The sequence below is a fragment of the Antechinus flavipes genome, chromosome 1 (assembly GCF_016432865.1).
Source record: "Antechinus flavipes isolate AdamAnt ecotype Samford, QLD, Australia chromosome 1, AdamAnt_v2, whole genome shotgun sequence".
In the NCBI taxonomy this organism is placed as follows: domain Eukaryota; kingdom Metazoa; phylum Chordata; class Mammalia; order Dasyuromorphia; family Dasyuridae; genus Antechinus; species Antechinus flavipes.
The window spans coordinates 160,701,372-160,725,372 of NC_067398.1; the positions used below are offsets into that span (position 1 = coordinate 160,701,372).

At 37.2% G+C, this 24,001-nt stretch overlaps 1 protein-coding gene across 2 annotated transcripts in view; it reads left to right on the plus strand.

The window, feature by feature from the left end:
• The first annotated feature begins 6,602 nt into the window (after positions 1-6,602).
• Positions 6,603-24,001, plus strand: part of FAM169A (family with sequence similarity 169 member A) — a 79,124-nt gene continuing 61,725 nt past the window's right edge. The window contains exon 1 of one of the 2 annotated variants that reach the window (XM_051992182.1): positions 6,603-7,317. The gene's annotated coding sequence lies outside the window, so the exon portion shown is untranslated. The other variant, XM_051992192.1, reaches the window with a different exon arrangement.

Genomic DNA, 24,001 nt, shown 5'->3' on the forward strand with positions numbered 1-24,001 from the left:
TCTTTATAAAGGCAGCTTTTCCTCAGTTCAGATCTAGCCTCAGACACTTCCTAACTATATTATTTTAATTATTAATTATTCCTTTGTAAAAGTTACTATGGTCTGTAGACTAATCCCATGTCTTGAAAATTAATCCTAGCACCGGTTGACTGTTCCCATTGCCTACAGTCTGGTTGAGCAAAGTGCCCCTAAGTTGAGCAAAGTTAAAATATGGGGGTCACTCAGATTATTTTGCTAAATTGTTGACTTTGCACACAATCTTCACTACACATCCTACTGTAGCCAATATATCAAGATGATATCTTGATCTAATTTATCATTCAATAATCAAATATTTAAATATCTAATAGATGTTGAGGATGCAAAGACAAAAAAAGAAAGAAAGAATTTCACATTTCATAGAGGTCTGTTTTATTCCTACTAGAATTTTTTGTATGTATTTTAGACTTCCCTTTATTCCAACCCCCTGTTTATAAGTAAATCCAGCAGTAGAACTAAAACCAGATTCCGAAATGAATGTACAAACTTTATAGATCTCCCTGCAAACCCAGCTACCCCATGCCCTTTTAAAGATTTTTACTCAAACTTCTCCTATTGCCTTTCCTCCTTCTAAATATTGCTTTTAAGATTATTTACTTATTTATCTTTTTCTTCTTGCTTGTGTGGAGCTCACAATAAAAACAATTCTTCATGATGCTCCTTTCTTTTACTTATTTTTTTTTTTTTTGTATTATCAAGTATACAAACCTTATTTCAATCAATAAATGTCTACCAAGTACCTACTATGTGCCAGGCACCATACTATGTACTGGGGATATAAAAAAAGGAAGAAATTAGTTTTATCCTCAAGAAACTCATTCTACTGGCGGTTGTTGTTTGTCCTTTGTTCTCAAAGAGGACCATGATCCAGATGACTGAAGATGATTAAGATTAGTTAAGAAATGAGGTAGAAAATCAGTGATTGGATGTTGCCTAAACCAGATTGAGATTTGTTAAAGACCTTAATTAACAAGGCCAAGTGTAATGATCGCCTATTTAAAATCAGCCAAAGTCAGGAACTCAGGTTAAGGGAAAAATCTTCAGTCTTTATTCAAGTGAAGAGGTGAAAAAAGATTGCGATAGCAATATGGGCAAGAAGGATTGCGATAGCAATATGGGCAGCTGCGACAGGAAGCCAGCTAGCAGAGCAAGTGAGGGCTGAGCTCTCCTCCCCTTCCTTTTTCACTCCCCTGCCTCCACCCACCAGAATTGTCATTTCCTATACAACACATCAGGACTTGCACAAAGAGTGGGCGGGGCCATTCTTTCTCCAAGCTTATATATTAATAGAGTATGGTCCAATTACTATTTAGCCTCATGTGCTTGGGACCTCAGTGCATCAACTCAAGCCTCAGCCCATTACAGCCAAGATCTTCTATTGCATCTAATGCCATCTCCAGTCATCTTGATCTATATCTGCCACTGGACCTGATGGTTCTAGAGGACCAGATGATTCTAGAGGAGAAAGTGAATCTAATGACCTTGCACAGCACACCTTCATTTAAACTAGTTCACTTGCACATCAGGACATCATCTCCTTTATATATTGGTCCTCTTTGAGAACAAAGAATAAATTCCTCCTCATTGAAGAGGAATGGGAGCTGCCCCAAGAAAGATACAACTAAAATGGCCAATACAGCTTCTTTTTTCCCCCTTTATCTTTCTTCTTTTCCTAGGATATCATACTCTTTACCTTCTGGTATTTTGTCCAAAGGAATGTAAATTTTGTTAGAATAAACTTAGCTAAAATTAACCAAAATCACTCTAGCTTAAATTGATTGATTTACAATAAATCTCAGGCCAAGTTATATTTGGTCATTCTTTGAGCCCTGCTTGACTCAGAGTAATGTAAATAACAATTGTTTCTGTTAGGATTAGGAATTTTGCTACCTAAGTATAGATAGAGAGATAGATGTATATGTATGTAGTAGATTTTTGATAAAGTAAAAAAGGCTATTCTCTAGTAGGGGAAAACAACATGCAAACTAATATATACAAAGCAAGCTATATGTAGGATACATAGGAGATAATTAATAGAAGGAAGACACTGGAATTAAAAGGGGTTAGGGAAAGCTTCTTGTACAAGGGAGGACTTTTGTTGTGGCTTAAAGGAAGCCAGGCAAGTCAGTAGGCAAAATTCAGGAGGGAATGCATCCCAGGCATGGAGAAGAACCAGTCAAACTGGAAGGAGTCCAGTGATAGAGGGTTTTGTTTGAACAAAGACCTGGGTGCCAGTATCAACAGATGGGAGAGGACACATGGAGAATAAAGCAGGATGGGACTAGGAATGACTTTGAACATGAAAAAAAGGACTTTGTATTTCATCTTAGAGGCAATAGGAAGCCATTGGAGTTTATTAGGAGAGAGTGACATGATCCAATCTTCAATTTAGGAAAATCACATTAGCAGATAAATGGAAGATGGATTGGATTGGATTGGATGGATTGGAAGAGCTTTGAAGCTTTGAAGGCAGGGCCATCAGCAGATTCTTGTGTGAGGTGTTGAGGGTCTCTACCAGACTGGGACCAGTGTCAGGAGAGAGAAGGGAGAATATTTGAGCGATATTAGAAAGATGATATTGACCAGCATTAGCAGCTATTTGGGATATGGTAGCTGAGAACAAAATGGGATCTCTGGGGATAACATCTATTTTGTTAACCTGAGGGACTGAGAGGATGATGTTGCCCTCTGCTGTTCGTTCTTTGTTTTTGAAGAGGACAGATGACATCACAGGGTGATGTCTTGACTCTGGTATGAATTGGATTTAAATGAGGCAGTTACAAAAAATTGGCAGCCTCACTTTTGCTTCCAAGTCCAGTGGCAGGATAAAACTCAAGATGATTAACAATGGTCTCGGGATGCTGTGGATGGCTTTGACATCTTTTATGTTTGACCAAGTCTTAAATTCTCCACCTTGACTACTTCAGCTGCCTTTATGACCTTTGGAATAAACTGTTACCATGCTACCAAGGGAAATTAAGGGCTGTCTACCCCAAGCAGGTTGTTCTCTAATACAACAGGGAAGATAGGAAGGGGGCAAATGGGTAGCACTGGGTCTGGTGTCAGGAAGACATGAATTCAAATTTGGCCCTAGACATTTACCATATGTATGTTTCTAGGCAAGTCACTTAACTTTGTTTGCCTGGTTAATGAGCTGGAAAATATCTTTGCCAAGAAAAGCCCAAATGGAGTGATTGGAGAGTCAAATGAAATGACTGAACAACAAAAGGAGGGGGAGGGTCTGGGGGAAAGAGAATGAGTTCTGTTTTGGACATAATGAGTTTAAGAAAAATATATAACATCCAGTTTGAGATGAAATTAGAGCTCAGAAGAAAAGTTGGAACAGGGTAGATTTGAAAATCTATAGCACAGAAATAATCATTAAATATATGGTTGCTGATGACATCATTAAGTGAAGTAGGTAGAAGAAAAGAGGGCTTAGGAGAGAAGCTGAGGGAGACCTACATGATCTCATTCTCTCTCATCTATTATTTATGATCTTTACAGATTACTCCAACTGATCTCATTTCTGGCTTCTTAACTGAGTCATATTCTTTGTTGCTTTAAATTCCAGCACTTTAAACGAACCTTTTGGATCTTTAATCTGAAGTCCTTTTGCTAGCTCTATGGTCTCTTTCTCCAGTTACTTTCCCCAACAACTTTTCACTAAAGAAACTCTTGGCATTTTTGCTTGTGAAAAATAATATTCATGGTTAACTATCTTCCTTCCCTTTTCCCCCCTTCCTTATTCTGAGATAATTTCAGGGAAAAGAACTCCAATATACCAGATGGCTAAATGTGAATAAGTTTTCTAGGATCAACAATTCAAACCAATAAGCATCTCCCCAGTGCCAGGCTCTGTGCTAAGACCTGGGGATAAAAAGAAAAGCAAAAATCTAGTATTCCTGTGATGATGTCATCAATAATTGGGTTTAGTTGGCAGAGAGAGATTGGGGCATTGATGGAATTGTTCCCTGGAGCATCCAGGGAAGGGTACAGATAGAGAAACATATAATCTCTTGGTCCCACTTTCTGTGGAGGTCCCCCCCCCCCCCGTGGGTGGCCTCACTTTGCTGTCTCCAGCTAAGAAATCCAATATGTCAAACTCCTGAAGTTAAAAGTTCCCCCTATACATCTGCCAATGGCATCTTTGCTGAATCCTTCTTGAGGTTATAGCCCACCACAGCACTCTGCTTCATGGTGTCTTTCCCTTCCCCCTTCCCTCTTGTCATGTGTATTTCTCCTCTCAACCCTGGCCGTGTCTTAGGGGGAATTCCTTTTTTCTTGGCTAATTGTGAGTTCCTAGGGAATTTGTCTTTTCCATCATTAATTTTTAAAACCCTTTTTCTTACTATGTGCTCTCCCAACTCTATTTCATATTTACCATTCCTGATGTCTATTGTATCTGTTCATTTTGTTTGTAACTTCCTCTAAATAAATCTCTTTTGCCAAATAGAATGGCCATTGTAAATTCTTCACAGGACCCAACCCCAACATTTGGTGCTTTCCTAAATCATATCATTTGGTGCCTACAACAACATGATCTGCTCTGAAGAAGCCCACAGTCTAATGAAAGAAACATATAAACCACTCTGTACAAACTAGATAAAAACAGGAGATAATCATTAAGGGAGATCCCAAAAGGCTCTTTTCTTCCACTTCTGCTTTTTTAGTTGAACACAACAACAATGAAAATAAACATGCAATAAAGCCAAATGTAATTGTTATAAAGCTTTTCTCTAGAGTGCCTCAAAGCATTTTGCAAAATATTTTGGTGAAAATTATAATTATTTTACAGCTAGAGTCATGGGTGCACAGAGGTAGGATTATTCAGTTTGAATCTTAAATATTGAAGTCAGATATTCAGAACTAGTTGGTTCATTAAACTATCATTCCCTTTCTTTTAAAAACAATAAAATATTAGATTGTGATATCACAAAATTGTTACTGACTAAACTTTATTACTGGGGATAGTGTCTTGAAAAAGAAAAGTTTCAATGGCAGATTTGTTTCTAAATTTAAAAATTGCTCAGAGAAATGTTACAAAGTACAAAACTCAGAAAGAGTTGGATTAATATTAATCACTCAACAATTTTTTTTGAATACTGACCATATTACTTGGCTCACTGAGAAATATTCAAAGTTAAGATTTTAACTTCTGAAATATAGTCAGTTCTAAATGCTTTCCAGTTCAGGACACTCTTAGTTGCTCAAGTCAATCTGAATTTAAGAGAAAATGCCTAAGACAGCAAAACTGAGGTCTTTATTCAGGGCATGTAAGTTGCAGGATACCAGTGGAGGGAGTTATGAACAGGGTTTAGATAGAGTACTAAGTCAGGGGATTGATCAACATGCAGGTGGGAGAAGTTAGGCAGAGGAAATGGGGCTGCAGGTGGACAGAGGCTGGACATGCTTTCACAAGGTAAGAGTTTTGCATAACTATTGAAAAGCTCCAGAATCCAACAGGGGAGAATATAGAACACTTACAAAATAGTTGTACAAAATACAAAAAAAATACAAAAACAAAATGAGGCTGGAAGTGATAAATGTCTGATCAGCCTCAGACAATTCAGGAATCAAATGGGAACCAGGTCAAATTCAGTCTACTAAATTTGACACCTGGGTAATTTTCTGTAGGCATACTACATATGAATAAATTTATAAAAATAAAATTTTACTTTGACATTGTACACATGTAGATTTTTCAAGAAAACCTATTACTTGAAGAATCATGGTTACTATCATCATCATTATTGTTACCTGAAGAGCATTTCTTAAAATTCCTTCTCTTCAAAAATAACATTTAGAGGACAATAATCTTGTTAGGAAAAGATGTAGGGGCCTCTTCTGAGAAAAAAATGAGCTCGAAAGTCACCGGAATTTGAAAGAATGGAGCAAGGGGCTGGAGAGATTGCCTTGAAATGAAAACCGATTTTCAGCTTTCTCGAACACAAATGTAGACCAAGATTTCTCTTCCTCTTTGCATCTAAGATGAAAGTTGGATTTGCTCCTCCCATTCTGTTTAAAGTTGTGGGTGTCTTACGGCACGTTTAATTTGTCATTCTTAATTTCATTGGAGAAGATAGAAAGGACTCTCGCCATCAGGAGATTGAGGCTGGGAACAGCGCTGCAGGCAAGGCTGGGTAAACCTAGGTAGAATTCATGAGTAGACGTTTCTTAGCTGAAGGAGTCGATTATGACACAGCAGTTAGGACCTGGGGAGACCTGGGAGGGAGTTGTGGGGCGAAGCATCAGGAGCGCGCCGGGATGGACGTCCTAGACATTTTGACTTTAAAACAAGAATCTAACTGTTTATTTTTATGTTATATCAAATTTTATGTCATATCTGATACCGTATTTATTTTTGCTCAGCAATTGCAAGAAGGGATGTCATCTTAGATACGTTGACATTAAAACAAAGAATACGCAAATCAGGAATAACATCCAGTGCAATATATTTCTATCTATTTTTGCACTCGCCAGGCTTTCCACCCTTTAGGCTTCAACCCAGAGCTAGGAGTGATGAGGGGCTGGCGAGTGAGTATTGTACAGTTCCTGGTATAGACAGCCACTCTGGGAGGCGGGAGTGGAGGGGGGGATTGTAATGATGGTGAAATCTCTCCCATACCAATTTTTCCTTCCTCCCGGTCAGTGGCTCCCACTGGCGGGTTCATGCGTGGGGGTTGGGAGTGTGTCTGCGTCTGCCATCCCCTCGTGACTATGACCGTGACCCGAGGGGGGGGGCGAGTGGATTTAGGGGATTAAAGCAATGGGAGGAGGTCGTGGGGTTGGTGGCGGTGGTAGTGGCGGGGTGGGAAGATACGGCTTTAAAGGCTGGGGGCGTTGCAGAGTGTGCGTCAGCTAAAGGCGGAGGGGGCGAGCGGTGGGCACTGGCTGTCTGACAGACAGACTGACGTTCTGAGTGATAGACAGACTGACTGTGGAACTGAGCCAGCTGGAGAGTTGGGGGCGGGCGCAGTTGTGGACGCAGCCCGGGAATAGGACGGCGGGCCGGCGCAGTTGTGGGCTCCGGGCGCAGCGAAGCCTAAGAGCCTCGGTGTCCCTGCCGCCGCCTCCCCCGCGGCGGCGGAGGAGGAAGGGGACGGTCGGGCTAGAAGCGATCACAGCTGGCCTGGGGCGAGCCGGCCGGCAGCTCTAGCCCCAGCCCCAGTCGCGGCTCCTGCTGCAGCGCAGCCGCCTCCAGCTCCATTCATTCTCCGAGGCTCCGCCTCCTCCCTAGCTCTTCTCCCGTGAGTCCGGAGGGCGCGCCCAGACGAGGTGAGTGAGACTCGGGGTGGCTTCCTTCCTCGGGCCCGCACCTCCCCCCAACCCCCACATTCCCTTGGCCGTGTCCCCAGCCTTGGCACTCCGATCTCCGGGAAAAGCTCTCCACGCCCCTGGAGCGGCGGACTGACGATCCAGGCCGAGTCCGGGAGACCGCCCCGGCGTGGGAGGTGAGGGGCAGCCGTGCGTCCGGCCCCAGGTGCGCCCAGCTTCGTCCAGCTTCGTGGAAGCTCCACCATTTTGTGTGAGGAATTTTCTCCTCCATTCCACTCTCTATCTTCTTAGCTGGATCTCTGCAGCTAGTTACCCCTCTTGAGCATCCCTTCCCCTTTCTCCTTGTCACCCCTACTTGCCAACCCCCAGCCTATTCCCGGTGAAGGGGTGAACATACCCTATCCTTCTAGTCTCTGTCCTTTGGGGATGTAGGACTGGCCATGTGGATTTTTAGTCACCTTTAAATACTCTTCAGTTAGTCATCCAGAGCTTCTTTTGGATTTGCGAACTCGTTTTTAAAAATGTTGATAAATATTTGGATATATTTGGCATGCTTTGTAATCTTTATGTATTTTGTTTTATGCATTTTAAAACATTTTGGGAAAGGATCCATTACCTTCACTATACTTAGGAAAGAGACCGAGAATCTCTAGATTAATGGAGGGAAACTTAGGATCCGAAGCATTGATTTCTCTCCCCTCAACCCCCCTCAACTGTGATTTCTTGACCATTCTTATCTTTTTTTTTTTTTTTCCTTTTTTGTTTTGTGTGTGTCTCCGGAATTGAGCAGTGTTCGGCACGTAGTAAATACTTCTTAAGTGCTTGTTGACTGGCCGCTTCTTTAGAGTCCTATAAATAATTTATCAGGATCATCCTGCCCCTCAGGAAAGCAGTGTATGGAGCCTTGAGCTCACTAGATGACTTTATGGATGAACTTAAAAGTTGGGGTCATAGTTATTTCTATTTCTGTCGGAGTGTGTGTGTGTGTGTGTGTGTGTGTGTGTGTGTGGGCGATTGAGTAGTCCTTCGCTCAGCTAAAGCAGTCAGAATATAGAAAACGGATGTACATTTTCTTTTCTTTTGTATTCTCTCTTATCATTCCCTTCCCCCCTACTCTCCCCACCCTTCCCTAGATTTTGATATTCTTAAAAATAGAATGAAATGAATGTATACCTGGGTAGGGGTTTGGAGTTTTTTTTAACCTCCTGAAAAACGGGAGAGGGATTAGAATTAAAATTAATTGGTCCAAATTTAGAGACCGTTTAGGAAAAGTTTATGTATGTTTTAGTATATTAACACACCAAGTGCCATTTGTTTGGTTCCTGAAAATTTTCAATTCATGTTTATTTAAATGTAATATTGTTTATGTATCTTACTACATTTATTGGACTACCACAGAGAAATATTGTTTATTTGGGACATAATTTGGATTATATCTGGTAATATAGAATTGGAATGATGTGCAGAATTTAAATCCTAGAATGTTGATTAGTAGTTGTTGCATAATGCCTACATTTTGTATAGATTAATTTTGTGGAGGATTCACCAAAATTGGTCTGTTCCAGCCACTGCTTCTGTTATTCTACATTTCAAAGTTGACCTTTGTAAGTGATGATATCTTGGTTTTTGTCAGGAGTATTTACATGGCTATTATTGTTTACTGATAGGGTAGAACCTACCAGGGAAGATGTCAACTGGAGGAGAAGAACCTACTGAGATATATTTTGGTTTAGTTTTACTCTTTGGGGAAAGTGAGAGGAGTTGGGGAAAATTCCATTGTGATGACTTCCAGATACAATGATGAAAATTTGTAGTTTTGTTGTTAAAAGCTGCCATCTTATAAGCAACCCAAGAAATAACTAATAAGCTATGAATGATCACATTGACTTTTTACAGGGATAGTTCTCATAGCTCATAGGTTGTAGGTTCCTAAGAGGTTTTTATATTTTATATTTAAATTCATTAATAATATAAATTTGAAGTAAGAATGTAGAAAATTATATTCAGCACGTCTAAAAAGGAGAACTGATTAGCTTTTCCCTTAAAGCTGCCTTACTTCTAAAGTTTGCTAATATTTTTGCATGAGATTGCCCAGATCATAACCACAGAATCAGTCATCCTTGACTTCTTCCTATACTTCATTCTCCCTTCCCTTATTTTTAAATGGTCAAGTTTTATTCATATTAGCTCCTAAATATCTCCTATCCAAACCCATATTAAATCAGTCCTTTATCCCTTCTCTAGCATAAATTGTTAAAATAGAATTCTCATTTGTCACCAGCTTCCAGTCTTTGTTTTTCTTATATGAAGATTTCAACTAATTTCCCCAGGTTATAGGGCTGATCTCCCCTGATCAAAAAAACCTTTCATGACTCCCTATTTAATTAAAAATCTAGACTCTTTCTTAAAGAACTTATATTTTACTGGGAGAAAACATAACTTGTACATATATGCAACAAAGTAATTGGGTGGATGTGTCCCTAATATCTGGTGGATCAGAAATGGCTTCCTGTAACAAGACATTTGAGCTGAACCTTGAAGGAGCTAGAGCATTCCATGTCAAGGACACCCTGTGCAGAGGCTGGGATTTTGGCTAGATAAAAATTGGGCATGTGAATGTGGGAGTAATGTAGATTCTGTCTAGAAAGATAAGTTGGAGCCAAATTGGGGGAGGGGATGGGGAGAAAGAAGAAATGCCAGAGGCAGAATTTAGTATTTTTTTTCATTGTAGTAATAAGAACCTCCTTGAGCAAAAAAGTAACTTGGTCAGACCTGTGCTTTAAGAATATCAGTTTGGCAGCTGTGTGGGCTAGTGGGCTATTGAAACAGCTGTAATCCAGAGAAGAGAGGAAGAGAGATTCTTAAGTAAGGTGGTGTCAAGGAGAGAAGAGGATGAATTCTAGGGATGTTGTAGAGGCAGATTCAGCACTTGACAACTGAATGAATATGGGGAGAAAAGGAGAAGAAAAAATTAAGGATGCTTCCAAATCCCTCTCTGTAGAGAAGTTGGAAGGATATTGGTATTCTTGAAAGAAATGGGGAAGAGGGGTAGGTTTTAGGGAAGAATAACTTTTTTTTTTTGTTTGGAAAATGTTGAGATGTCAATGGGACATCCAGTTGGAGATTTTCAGAAGTTAGTTGGTGTAGGACTGGAATCATAAGGAGATGAGAAATGTAGATTTAAGAATCATTTGCATGGAGATAGCTTTCATTGAGTCAAGTTGGTGGTGAAGTAGATAGAAAGAACATTGCCTGGAAAAGTTCAAAGTTAATCTCAGATATTATTCATACACATTAGCTGTGTGACCTTAGGCAAGGTTTGTCTAAAATGGGGATAGTAGCACTTACCTCCCAGGGTTGTTGCAAAGATAAAAGGAGATACTTGCAAAATGCTTAGTAGCAAAGTGCCTGGCACATAGTAGACCCGTATATAATCAGAGTAGTATCACAAGAAACATACGGGTAGGAAAAAACAGTCATACAATTTCAGAGAGATCAAGAGGGTGAGTATTGAGAAAAGATTATTAATTAAGAATAGAACATTGACATCCAAAGCCAGAATACTAGGGATTGAGAGGAAATGGAACCCATAAGTATAAACAGGTTGGGGTTTTTTTTCCAGTGGGATATAGTGATAGAAGAAAGACCTACTCTATGGATAGAATACAGTGAGGGTTTTTTTTTTTTAAAGGGGAAGATCTGTTTGTGGATAGCAGAGAAAGAGTGGATTAAAAGAGATTGAAGCTTAGAAGAGGGAATGATTGAAGAGATAAGAGACTAGAAGCAATATCAAGGCATAAGTAGGTAAGTTGGCTTTGATAAAGAGAAGGATCACCTCTTTGTCTGAAGCTGAAACAAAGGAGCAGGAAATTGGGAAGTGATATTGAGGAAATTTAAAATGTAGAATTGGGAAGAAGAGAGAACTCAATTACACCCTTAATTTTCTCGATACATAGGTAATATTTTGTGCTGGGAAGAATGGAGATGATACGTGTGCAGGTGGCTTGGGGTGAATCAATTTTGAACATCTGTGGAGAATGCAATAGGAAGCCATTCAGGGAATAGTAAAAAGAATTGCTCACTGTATAGCAGTGAGGGCCCAGTTGAAATAAGATGATAAAAAAAAAAATTAACCATCACAGTTCTATGACTTCCTTCATTCTGAGATGGTGGACTGGTCAAATTGAAGAGCAAGGTGAGTATAGTGTGTTCAGCTGCGGCTGATCAGATCAATACAAGCTAGGAAAGCTCTACCATAGGTTGGGCACAAGTAGTCCTTGAGAACATTTGGAGTGAAGGATGTCTAAATTTGTAATTTCATATTTCTTTTTTGCTACTTCAATTCTGCTTTGCTCCTAAAGAACAGCACCGTCTTTGACACAGGCTCATTAAGCGGGAGTGTCCTGTGCCAGTGTCCCTGTGTCTCCCATTCGTTTCAAAGTTCTTCAGAAAGAATTTGATCTTGTCTTTGAATTGCTTCTTCTGACCTATATGAGCTTTCTCTAAAATAGTTTTTTAGGCTAATGTAGATTTGGCATCGAACAGTATGGCCAGTCTATTGAAGGTACATGGTCTGCAGTAGAGTTTGAATGCTCAGAATGGATCTTACTGTCCACTATCTTATCTTGCCAGGTGATCTTCAAAATTTAAAATGGTTCAAATGAAAGACATTCAATTTCTTGGGGTGGCACTGGTAGTCTGTCCAAGTTTCAGAGGCATACAGCAATGAGGTCAATGTAGACCTTCATTTGGGTAGTCTCTTCTCTCTTACACTTTTCTGTCTATGTATACTCTAATAATGATAAAGTTCCTAGAGTTGCAAGTATTATTTTCCCATATAGTAATATAAATGATTTTAATGTTATTGAATTCTTTATGATTTCTATTTCATATTTATCTTTTTATGCCTTGCTTGAGTTCTTTCTTTGGAAGTCATATTTTCTATTTAGCTTTGATTTTTTTCATCAGGAATACTTGTCCTGTATTTCATTAAATATCCATCCCCCCACCCCCCCAGGACTGTATTCAATTTTGCTGGTAGGTTATTAGTCCTAGCTCCTTTGCCCTCTGAAATATCATATTTTAAGCCTTCTTATTCTTTAATGTGGTAGCTGCTAAATCTTAGGTGATCCTGACTGTGGCTTCATAATATTTGAATTGTTTGTTTCTGGATGCTTGTGAAATTTTCTCCTTGATGTGGGATCTCTGGAATTTGGTCATAATATTTCTAGGAATTTTCATTTTGGGATCTCTTTCAGGACATTATCAATGGAATCTTGTTCCACTTTATATTTCTATTTTATTCTTTGATTCTAGCATATCAGGGCAGTTTTCCTTGATAATTTCTTGAAAGATATGTAGACTTTGTTTTTCTTGATCATGGCTTTCAAATGGTACAGTAATACTTAAATCATCATCTTTCCTTGAAATATGTGTGTGTATATTGTATTTCATAATTTTCCCCCCAAAGTGATTTTTAAAGATTAATAGCTTTATATTTATCAAAACACATACAAAGATAATCCTCATCTACCCCTCCAAAACCTTGTGTTCCAAATTTCTCTCCCTCCCTCTCTACCTCCCATCTCCTCCCAATGCAATGCAATACAGATCAAACATGTGCAATTCCCCCAAACACATTTCTACACTTGAACACAGTTATTTTTCCATTAAGATAGTTCCCATTTTTTTCTATTGATTCTTTTCAAAGTTTCTTAATGTCTCATGGTGTTACTAGGTTCCCATTTGCCCAATTCTAATTTTTAAGGAATTATTTTCTTCAGTCAGCTTCTGTACCTCTTTTTTTCCATTTGGCCAATTCTACTTTTTAAGGGGTTCTTTAGTGGATTTTTGAGACCAGGGTCCCAGATCCCTTCTGAGTGCCTGCTCACAGACACTCTTCTTTGATTTAGAATTATTTGTTTTGGCAAGCACTAATGCTCCTCTTCATCCCGAGATTGCTATTTAGAACTGCCTATGAGCAATGCAATAGAATCTTGAACCCAGTGTCAGCAAAGGGTTCCTTGTACTCTTTCTAACCAGTAGCACGACCCTTTTTAGAGTCTGTGCTGAGAATTTCTGAAGCTACTGCTGCTGCCATTGCCACTACCTTTTGACACAATCATCTCCAAGGCTTGTTGGAGTTGAGGAGGTAGTGTTATTGCAGCCTGTACTATGCTTCAGACTTTTCCTGCCAACTTTCTAAGTTGTCTTGAGTTGGACAATTATTTCATCCTGACCTTTCATTGGTCCTGCAGCTCCAGAATTTGGTTTAAGAAAATATTTTGACCATCAAAAGTTGTTTGGAGGGCAATTTGGGAGAGTTCAGATAAATTTCTCCCATCGTGGCTCTTCCAGCCTTAAGGTTTCTAAGAGAGGAAAGTAAGACCAGACATAGAGGGTGATGGACAGAGACAGAATAACCAGTTTTTGATGAGAACTAAGAATGGATACAACAAAGAATAGTTCAGGAGAATGGTGGATTATGGTCAAAGGTTTTTCAGTATTCTGGATGTTGGAATGTTCAGCATTCTGGAATACTGTCAAGGATATGATCATCTGTCCCTGTGTGCAGTTGAGATAGAATGAAGATGGAGGTCATTGAAGTTGAGAAAGCCGATTAAACTGGGAAATCACAATATATGGGGAAATTGACTTGTGTAATGAGGTCCCCAAGGATAAAGGCAGGAGGTGAGAGGAAAACTGTTGGAATCTTTACAAACTGCTAACTCATTAGAGTTGATAGATTATTGATCTGCTCTTACAAGAAGATGTTTTGGGCCAGAACCTGAAACAAGGTACTAAGTAGAACTAATTGATACCATGCTTGTGTTTGCACCTTTACTCATTGGAGTTCACACGTTTGGGAAATTTCAGGGTTCAGTATGAGCTATCTGAATTCACATCTCCCTTGAAGCTCTTAGGGCCAGAGAGCACTATGGGAGAAAACCCATAATCCCATTCTCTCTGAAGAGTCATATATAAGCCAGTGAAGAGTGATTCATTCCAGAATATTTTCCACTTGGCTGGCTGGTGGTGGAAGAAGAGTTTTCAGAAGAAGAAGCTATGAGTCGAGAGCTCAGTGAAGATTGAGAAGGCTCTCTCAGAGCAAGACAGATTCAATGTGGTGCTGGCTCTGGAGGCTGAAGGACAAAACCTTTGGATTTGGAGACATTCGGAGGGACCTCTTGGAACCAAGCAGAGAGAGAGGCCTCAACTAACCAGGCTACTTTGGAAGGAGAAAATAAACATTTGTATTTTTACCAGCTGGCTGCATTTGGTATAATTATTGATCTGAACTGATACTAAGGCTGCCTTCAAGAAAACCTCCCCCGAGAAACCTACCCTTTCCCCCAGAGAGAGCTATTCTATTTATTCTAAAAGAAGAAAATCCCCACAGAAAACCAAGCCTGATACTGAACTCCTTGACAAAGAAAAGAGAATGTTTTGGGGGGCTGCCATGCCACTGGAATTTGTGTAGTGATATATGTATATCTGAATGATGTGGATCTTGGAAAAGGAAAGGTAAATGAATGGAGCAGGAGAGGAGGGAGGGTCTGGCAGTAGAAATCAGGAGAAATTAGATGCCTTCTCCTTCTAGTTTATTGTGTTGGAGCTATGAGAGAGAAGGTACATCCAGTACTAAAGAGGGTGGTAATTCATACAGCCTTTTGGGGGTAAGACAGTGAAAAAAATAAGTCTGTTTATTGTAGAATAATGGTTCATATCTATCATGTTCTCACAATAAAATATAGTGAGATGCTAGTGATTATAATAGCATTTATATATTACTTTAAGTTTTACAAATTGCTTTACAAATATTATCACATTTTATTTGTCTTTGCAACAACCCAGGGAGATAAATAGTGTATTATCCCCACAGATTAGGAAACTGAAGCAGAGAATGATTAAGGATCACACAGAGTCACAGCTAGTGGTGTCTGAATCTGGATTTGGATTCGGGTCTTCCACAATCCAGATCTAGAGTTCTATCCATTCCACAGGGTGAGAATCTCATTATTTTTGCCTTTCTGTCCTTAACTCTTAGCATAGGCTGGAAAAGTAATAGTTCATATATTTGAAAAGGGGATTTATTTTTCAAATAACTTTTTATTGATTTTTGTTGTTATACCATTTGCATTTCAGTTCCTTCCAGTGAGTCATCCCATGTGACAAATGAATATTCAAAGAAGAGAAAGAATAAGAAAAAAAAAATCAACCTAAAAAAAGACATGTCTTTAAACAATAATTCCAGTAGCAAGCATTTATGTTTAAACAGTAATAACTCAGATAATAAAGATTTATTAATGCTTTAATGTTTCTACAGGATTGTACATATGTTATCTTATGATTCTTAAACAGTAAAAAAGATAGTCTTAGAACTACCCTGGTCTCCCAGGTATTCTCTGCATAAAGGCTGGCCCTGTGTAGGACTTTCTGTATCTGCGAGCTTTTTGTTCTCATTAAATTCCATGCTTTGTCAAGCCGTACCATTTCATCATATACCATGTGATAGAATGGCCAACATAATTAAATCTGTGTTATTGCATTGTCTGTGGGATCTGGAAATGTTTTTCTTAACTCTCTTAGAGATTGAGCATCATTTGTAAATGGATGGGAAAATAACAGTAGCTCACATTTGCATAGCATTTTCTTCATACAACTCTGAAATATGTGAATTTAGAACTAGAAGGAACTTGAAGGCCATCTGGTCATATTTATTAGGTATCTACTATATCTCAAGCACTGTATTTACAATACAAAGAAAGGCAAAAGATAAGAAATTGATGAGTTTCAGTATTTAATCTTAGATGTGATTTTATTTCTTGTGTAATAGTCTAATTGCTACTTATATTAATGTGAGAAAACTATCGTATAGCCAATAGTAAACAACCACAAGCCTGGTGGTAAGAATGTTATCTTTCCAATTGACTTTCTGTTACTCTGCTCTAGTTGTTACTTTATCTAGCTCTAGATTGGTTTGGATTAGTGTTGGTGATGGGACTCTTGGATAGTGAAGAATCTTAGATTTTGGGAGATAATTGGAACGTGATTATTTGAGAAAAGTCCTGAATCCCATTTTTATGGAGCCTTAGAAAGTGAATTCTGTCAAATCTTAAACTTATACACTATTGCCTTCCAAGTTTGGGAAGTAGGCTTTACACAATTATGACCTGTTGGTGCTTTGGATAAATTGTTGCACTTAAGAGTCAGAAAGTCTGAAATTCCAATCTTGACTCGGGACTCACTAGGTAGTTTTATGAACGTGGGCAAATCATTTAATTTCTCTCTGCTTTAATATCCTTGTTTGTAAAATGGGACTAAGAATGGAACCATTCCTTATAGGATTGTTGTAAGGATGAAATAAAGTATTTTGTAAACCTGAAAAGGTCTGTATAAATACTAATTCTAGTTGTTTTTTAGTTTTTTAGTTTAGAGAAATTGAAATTAGAAGTGAATAGCCTTGGGGCAGCTAGGTGGCTCAGTAGATAGTGCACCATCCCTGAAGTTAGAGGACCTGAGTTTAAACCTGGCCTGAGACACTTAATACTTCTTAGCTGTGCCATCCTTCAACTTTTGGTCCCAGGAATCCTTTTTACTCTTAAAAATTATTGAGGACTTCCCCAAAAAGTTTTTGTTAATATGAAGTACACCTATTGATATTTTATTTACTATATTACAAATGAAAAATCTTAGTAACTTGATATTTTTGATGTGGACCCTCTGAACCCTCCTTGGACCACACTTTGAGAACCATTATAATACCATATTGGTTTATTTATATATATATTTTAATTTTTTCAAGAAATAAACTGATTAGCTTCTAGAATTGCTCCACTGGAATGAAAAATCTGACATCTAATTAGGTTTATTTTTGGCTATTTTAATTGTGAGTAGTTCTATAGCAGAATTTTTTTAAAATCCCATAGTGTTTTTTTATATAAAGGTCTTAGCTGACAAGTTGACAGAATTTGGTCAGGTTTATTTTGCTTCCTTTGAATGTGTTTGACAGAGTGAAGTGATGATGGCTTCCTAAAAAAAAGACAGTGAAAATTTTATATCTAAATTCTTTTTCTAATTTTCATTTCATTGTTTTTGAAAATAGCACTTTTAAAAATATCATTTGAAATATTATGCAATTTTACATATTTAACATGTATAGGACTGCTTGCCATCTTGGGGGGGGGGTGGAGGGAGGGAGGGGAAAAAACGAAACATAAGCAAGTGCAAGGGATAATGTTGTAAAAGATTACCCTGGCATGGATTCTGTCAATACAAAGTTATTATTAAATAAAATAAAATTTAAAAAAAAAAGAAAAAAAAAGAAATATTATGCAATTTTGACTATTTTTGGATATTAGCAAAACATTTTCAAAATAATAAAAAAAGTGCATAAATTGAAGTACTGTCATTAGTTTAATCTAATTGAGATTTTTATTTGAAGTGATTATTCTATATTTGGTATTTTAAGAAGATGATGATGACATTTTTAGATTTGGGTAATTATCATGAGTTCTAAAAGTTTAGACACTATCTTTAAAAAAAAATACTATTTTATAGATTGTCAAAAGAATTAAAACCATTTAATGAGATTGACAATGAACACTTAGATTTGGAAATCACCTGTACTATTGCTGTCTTACCTCCATTTAAAGCTGTCAGTTCCCTATCCCTTTACCAAGTCATGTGCTTGAGTAAATTAATGTTAAAATAAGTTTTTATTTTATTTGCAATAACATGATATCCAAAATTTAATGGCTTATCTTGGAAATAAAATGTGAACTCCCTTAAGAGCAGGGAACTAGTTTTGCTTCAGTTTTGTTTTCTCATATATCACACAGTACATTGTTTTGTATGTAGTAGGCTTTTAATAAATGTTTAACCTGAAAGTAATTAAACTCTGGCTGTATCCCAGCCCTATGACCCTTCTCTCCCACTACCTTTTACTACAGTGTTTGGAACTCAATACTTTTTTCATTGAAACAATTTTTCATAAAACTTTCTGATTTTTAAAAAATTATTATTAACTTACCACACATCAATGACATAAACACTTCAATATACTAAGAAAAATATGGTGTAGTGGATGCCTTGATGGAATTAAGAATTAAAGAGAACTGGGTTTTAACTCTGTTTTACTCTGGGCCAAGTCATGCAGTGTATCTTTACCTCTGTTTATTCATTTATACCATTAGGGAATTAGACTCAATGACCCAGGGCACTTTTAAACTTTAAATCTACGGTTCTAGTTTAAAACATTGAAATCAAGAACTTGTTCCATTTCCTGGTTGGAGTTCCTGTCATGTTCTCAAAATTGATTTTTTATTAAATTGGTTTCTTTCATTTCTTCTAATACATGCCAAGACCACTAATTAGAAGGAAAGGAAGCATGGAAAGGCAGTGTGAAAGGCTAATTGGTTTTGGGGCTAGTGCTTTCTGGATTGAGTAGAAGAGACCCCAGCCCAGTGGGAAAGAGACGTATATATGTTGATGGGTTGGAGACTACCTGCTTTACTCATGAAGATAGAGGAAGTTGGGAAATCTGATTTGTTACATGGAAATTTTGTTTACAACCAATTTGTCTAGAATACAACCAGTCTTGACATTGAGAAAATACCTCTAGTTTGCTTTCAAAATTTTCTTGTTCAGTTTTGTCATAGTTACTATTGCTAGATTGTGTCTATTAGTCCTCTTGGTCAAGTTTCTAGCAATGGTCCCACCCAGTGTGTACCCCAAGGTAAATGAGAAAATAGAGAATTCTTATTGTGGGAGAGGAAAAACATTGCATTCATCTCTTAAAATAATATACCACGAAAAGTAATTAGTGCTTGGAACTTTACTATTTTACTATATAGCTATTATTGTAGCTATAAATTTTTTAATCACATTGGTGTAATTTACTACAAACTTATGAAAAGTCACACTTAGGTAAAGTAGGCCTTATTTTCTTTATTGAAAAAAATTCCTTTAAATAGTAGCTAGGTGGCACAGTAGATAGAACATTGGGCCTGAAGTCAGAAAGATTTGAGTTCAAAACCAGCCTCAGAGACTTTGTAGCTCTGTGGCCCATGGCAAGTTACTGAACCCTATTTGCCTGTTTCTTCATCTGCAAAATGAGCTGAAGAAGGAAATTGCAAACCACTCCAGTACATCTGCCAAGAAATCCCTAATTGGAGTCATGAAGTCAGATTAAAAGGATTCAACAACAGCAAATGTCTACTATGGAAGTACTGTACATTTATTTAAAGAGATAATAAGCTCAAGGAGCTTAACTGTGGGTGACATCACCCAAAAGGAGGCTGGAAAAGGGGATAGGGTGGGATGTGGAGGTAGTGCTAGGCCTTACAACTGGAAAGGACCTTAGAGCCCTCTAGTTAACTAACTCCTCATCATATAGATAAGGAAAATGAGAAGGTTTTTTTTTTTTTTTCCTGGCCAATGGTCATACACACTAGAAATAGCACATTGGTTCTAGAGTCTGGGTTCAAATCCCACCTCTGACTTTGGACTAATCACTTAATTGCATAGACCTCACAGAAGGGTGTTGGACTAGGTAGCCCCCAAAGTGGAGTCCAGATCTAAGTTTGTCCTTCTGAATTACAGAATCCAAGATGATATTATAATTGAGTGTTAAATCCTGTGGTGAACTTCACAATCTGGTTCCAATCTGTCTTTCTTGATTAATTTCACATTATTCCCCTTAGAGTTCTCTACAGCTTGGCCAAATTGGCTAGCTTGGTATTTTTCATATGTGACATTCCTGTTTCCATTTTTAAAAATGCCTTACTCTAGGCCACATTTTGTTGGACTTTATCTTTTAAAAATATTTTAATACATTTGTATATTTAATATGTTTGATGCATTTTTACATACATTTATAATCTACCCATCCCCTCTTCCCCTGGAAGGCAAGAAGCCTTCAAAACAACTCATGAATAGTCCAGAAAAACAAATTGCCACATTGGCCCTGCCTGAAAATTATGTCTCTTCATTTTAAGTCTTTCCATCTCTCTGACAGGAGGTGAGCAGCATTTTTGATTTTTGCTTTTTATAATCTCTTGACTTAGCATTTGTTTTGATCAGAGTTCTAGAATCTTTAAAACTATTTTTCCTCTGCAGTATTGTCAATATGAAAGTTATTTCCCTAATTCTGATCAATTTACACCACATGAATTCATTTTACCCCATATTTTATTATTTTATTTCATTGAATACTTCCCAATTTCATTTTTAAAAAATTTAACATTCATTTATTAAAATTGAATTCCATTTTTTCTCTCCCTCTCAGAAGAATATTTGATATATTATCAAATAATATATATCAGTTGTACATGTGAATACATGCAAAACATTTTCATAATAGCCATTATCAAAAAAAATACATAAAAAACAAGAAAAGTTAAGTGAAAAAAGCATTATTCAGTCTGCATTTGGAATTCATCAATTCTCTCTCTGGACATAGATAGCATTTTTCATCATGGGTCCTTTGTAATGATCTTGGATTATTTTGATCAGAGTAACTAAATCTTTCATAGTTGATCATCATTACAATATTGCTATTCCTGTTTACAATGTTCTCCTGGTTCTGCTCTCTTTACTTTGTATCAACTCATATGTTTTTCCAGGCTTTATTTTTTTTTAATAAAATTTCAATTATGTCTTTAAAAAAAAAAAATCACCAAAATTTTACAAAGTATCGAGAGCCATACTACATAATCTTAAACAAACAAACAAAAAAAACCTCTGCAATATTGACTAGTAAGCACATCAGCAGTCTGAAAATTTGTGCAGTATTTCACCCATGGATCTCTCACTTTTTAAAGAGATGATGTCTTCAATTTCTTTTGAAATTGTTTCAAGCTATACTTGTTCTTTGTAATTTTGCAACAATCACTTTTGATTTTTTTTTTTTTTTTGTAGTGGTTGTTTCTATTTACACTGTTTTATTAATCTTGTTATTGTTGTCTTTTCTCAATTCACAATCCATCAGCTCATCTACAAATTTCCATTCTTTTTTTTTTTTTCATGTTCAGTTATGTGTGACTATTACCCCATTTTTGGGTTTTCTTGCAGAGACATTGAAGTGTTTTGCCATCTCCTTTGGCTCATTTTACAGATGAGGAAACAGGCCAATCAGGTTAAGTGATTTACTGAGTCACATAGCTAATTGTCTGAGGCTGGATTTGAACTCAGGTCTTCCTGACTCCAAACTATCCACAGGATTATCTAGCCACATCTTTAATAATAAGTAATGTTTATATCATGTTTTAGCATTTGCAAAATGTTTTATACATGTTAACTCATTTGATCTTGTAATATTTTATTCAGTTCTTTTGTGTACATTATAGAGAAAATACTGATCAGCCAGAGAACTTCCCGAGGAGCATAGTTACTGTTAGTTGAAGTAACTGAGGGTATTTGGCCTAGAGAAGATAACTTTTCAATATTGAAGGTCATCCATGTGGAAGAAGTTAGATTTGACCTGTTGACTCTGCAGGGCAGAATCAGCAATAGTGGGTAAAAGTTAAAAAGAGACAAAATTAGAAGTCAGGAAAACTTGTCCAGAATTGTAATTGGTCATTTCTGTAGATAGTGGATTTCTTTTCTTGGTGATCTTTAAACAAAGGTTGAATAAGTCCTCATCTGGTCTGGTATTGTTGGAATTCCTTTTAGGGTATAAATTGGACTACATATCTTCAGAAGTCCCTTCCAGTTCAAGTCTATGATTCTGTGAAATGTCTAGACCAAATGGATCTTTGTGGAGAACCTTTAAATGCCAACGCAAAGAATTTTTATTTTATCCTTAGGCCAGTGGAGAGCTGTTGAAGGTTCTTGAGAAGTATGATCATAAGATCATAGTAGCTAGGATTCTCAGGTGTGACCTGGCCAGGGTCACATAGGGATAGAATTGGAAGCAGGCTTTGATTTGATGCTCTTTTCACTACTAAGTTACTTCACTAATGGCATAAACTTATGCTTAAGGAAGAACATTTTGATAGCTTTTGTTTTACCCATAGTTAGCTTTTAATAAGTATTTGGTAATATTTTGGTATAAATAATACTTGGTAATTAATATTTGGTGATATTCAATAGGTGTTAATAACATGTCTGTAGAGAATAGAGGGGAGGAAGGAGAGACTAGCCAAAAAATTCTAGGAAAATTAGAGAAGAGAGAGAGTACTGCTTGCCAGAAGTAATCAGAGAAGGCCACGTGGAGTAGGAGGAACTTAAGCTGAGTTTTGAGTGAAGACCAATCAACATTTATTTGGTACTTGCTGTATATCAGGCATTGTGCTATAGGTATATGTGGGGATTATAAAGACAAAATGAAACAGTTATTGTCCTCGAGGAGTTTATATTCTGTTGATAGTGAGATAGATAAATTGTAAACTTCGAGGAAAAAGCAAGTATGCCAAATATGAACCAAGAAAGGCAGTGAGTGATATGAAATAACTGGAGTGATTTTCAGATGGGCTTTTAATGCCCAGTTAGTAGTTATATTTTATCTTAGAGGTAATAGGGAGCCATGGAAGGTTTTGAAGCAAGTAATGGCATGGTCTAGCCTGTACCTTAGAGAAGTTATTTTGGTCAATGTGTGATGGACAAATTAGTGAATGATATCATTGAAGATACTGGAGGTATGGAGATATTTGAAAATCCAGGTGATAAGCTTCTACTTTGTGCTCATATGAGTGGAAAGAAGATGATTGTTGTAAGGTTCAAATTAGGACAAAATATAATTTAAAAATAATATTGATACCTTTTGTTGTTAACTATCATTTCTAAATTTCTAGGCATTCCTCTCTTCCCTGCTGAGTATTCTTTTTTGAAGAAGTCATTAGAGAAAAATAACCATACTATGGCTGTTTCTGGCACTGTATGTGTGCTTTGTGTCCTGCCTTAATTTCCTGCTTCTTTCCTGAGAAAGGGAAATGGGGGTATGTTTTGTTATTGTATTTATATTATACCAATTCACACCAATTTATTCTTGTTCTTCAGACTCATTATTGATTTTTCATTTCCTGAGAATTTGGCTTCCTTTTATTTACTGATCTTTGAATTTTCATAGTTGGAGTCATGCTGGATATTGTTTCTGATTCTGCTTATTTCATTCTACATCTTTCATATTTCTCTGAATTCATTTGTCATTTCTTCCTGCATAGTAATACCCCATTGCATTTATATACTGTATCATATTCAGCCATTTTCTAATCAAACAACATTTTGTTTCTAACATTGTTACCACAGAAAGTGCTGCTATGAAAATTTTGGTGTATATTGCAACATTTTGTCTTTGACCCTCTTTGGTCTATAAACCCATTAGTTAATCATCAATCAAAGGTTATACTTTGCAGGGTTTTTTTGAGCTTTTGGTATATATCTTTTGGCCATTTATGTATTAGAGACTGGCTGTTGGATATATATATATATTTTGGATACCAAACCCTTGTCAGAGAAATTTGAGCAGCTATTTCCCACTACATGACCACTTGTTATTCTAGAAGCATTAATGTTGTCTGTGTAACTTTTCAGCTTTTGGTTCCCTCTTCTGCTGTAGACATAGTATTATGTTTTTTCAGTTACTTTACTAAATAAAGTAGCACAGTGAGCTAATAGAGTGTTGTGCCTGATGTCAAAAAGACTTATCTCCCTGAGTTCAAATGTAGTTTCAAGATACTTATTA